General features: G+C 45.7%; 1 protein-coding gene across 1 annotated transcript in view; it reads left to right on the top strand.

Annotated features, from left to right (window-relative positions):
• efcab6 (EF-hand calcium binding domain 6) overlaps nucleotides 1–1,843 on the top strand; it is a 113,464-nt gene that overhangs the window by 80,566 nt on the left and 31,055 nt on the right. The gene's annotated exons all lie outside the window — the stretch shown is intronic.

Here is a 1,843-nt window from a genome sequence, read left to right as displayed (position 1 = left end):
CTACATTTAACAAACATACAAAATTATTAAAAATAAAAAACAACAAAAACTGGAAGACAAACCAACATACAAAGCGCCAATAGCGCTGAGTAGGGGAACTTACCCCCTGCCAGGAGGGGGCAACTACCCATCCTGAACTGCCCATAAATAGGCATTTAACCATCTCAACCACCTTCATTTCTCCCAGCTAGAACCGCATCGCAAGCACAAGCTAAAAAGAATAAACTCCCCATAGAATATCAATATGAATTAAAAAACATTCTTTCATAAAAAAAGGGGGAATAAATACCCCACCCATTCTTTGGTATGTCCTAACTTCGAAATTTAAAATGTACATCTTAACCACCGCCAGACATAGTTTGAACCAAATTATCATCAATAGAGGCAAAAAAAGGGGAAAAGCAGAGCTCCAACTGGATGTCCTCCATTTCTTTTACAGAATGATAAACGCATACCCAAGCAACGATATTTATGCATCCTACAATTGTTTAAATTAGGTTAGTTTGTCCACAAAGTCTCTTGCCTCCTCCGATGTGTCAAAGAGATGCATGGATCCATCGAAGGTCATCCGAAGCACTGCCGGATATCTCGGGGAGTACTGAATCCCAAGCTCCTTCAATCTTCTCTTGACACCATCATACGATTTTCGTTTCTGGATCACCGCCGCTGAAAAGTCCTGAAAAAACATGATCTTAGACCCCTCGTAAATTAGGGCCTTTGGATCTTTCCCCTGGAGTCTGGAAGCCTCCATGACTCTCTCCTTATCCTGGTAATGATAGAACCGCACCAGGAAAGGAAGAGGGCGTTGACCCAGACCCGACCTCTGTGCTACGACCCGGTGAGCCCTCTCTATCTTCAATCCTCTCATGCCAGTATCCAAGTCAAGGAATTTCGGAAGCCAATCTTCAACAAATTCCGCAGGCCGCTCACCTTCCTTACCCCCAGGCAGACCGATGATCCGAATGATTTTGTCTCCTGCCCCTGTTTTCAAGATCATCCACTTGGTCATGCAAATTACAAACCTGCATCTTCAGGGCTTGGATCTTTTCCTTGAATGAACTGGCATCAGCTTCCACCACTGTGACCCTGTGCTCCACCTCATCCGTCCTCTTCTCCAGGTCTCCCAGCTGCTGCTCATGCTTCTGCAGCATGAGAGAGACTGGAGCCAACTTCCCTTCAATCTGTTTCCCCAACATCTCACGAGATTTCGAGAGCTGGTTCACCAGGTCCTGGAGAGTAATTGGCTCCGAGGCTGCTGCAGGCCCGGCCTCAGATGCTACTCCTCCCTTTTTAGGCATTTCTGGACAGCTGAAAATACAGGTAAGTCAATTTGTAAATGTTTCTTGGGGCTCCACAATCTTTCCAATGCCCCAAGAAATCCTGATGATCTGGGTTGGGTGGGTTAAAGGACTATCCTGCTCCTGCTGCGATGCGAAGCTCTGCAGTGTGATCTTCTCAGATCGCCGCCATCTTAGATCCCCCTTTACAAATATATTAAGGACAAAAGGGTAACTAGGGAGAGAAGGGGGCCCCTCAAAGATCAGCAAGGCGGCCTTTGTGTGGAGCCACAGAAAATGGGGGAAGATACTAAATGAATATTTTGCATCAATATTTACGGTGGACAAGGATATGGAAGATGTAGACTGTAGGGAAATAGATGGTGACATCTCGCAAAATGTCCAGATTACAGAGGAGGAAGTGCTGGATGTCTTGAAACGGTTAAAAGTGGATAAATCCCCAGGACATGATCAGGTGTACCCAAGAACTCTGGGAAGCTAGAGAAGTGATTGCTGGGCCTCTTGCTGAGATATTTGTATCATCGATAGTCACAGATGAGGTGCCG

This window comes from Chiloscyllium plagiosum, chromosome 19, assembly GCF_004010195.1.
Source record: "Chiloscyllium plagiosum isolate BGI_BamShark_2017 chromosome 19, ASM401019v2, whole genome shotgun sequence".
NCBI lineage: Eukaryota > Metazoa > Chordata > Chondrichthyes > Orectolobiformes > Hemiscylliidae > Chiloscyllium > Chiloscyllium plagiosum.
The sequence above is the reverse complement of the archived record's forward strand: the minus strand, read 5'-3'. Positions and strand labels throughout refer to the sequence as shown.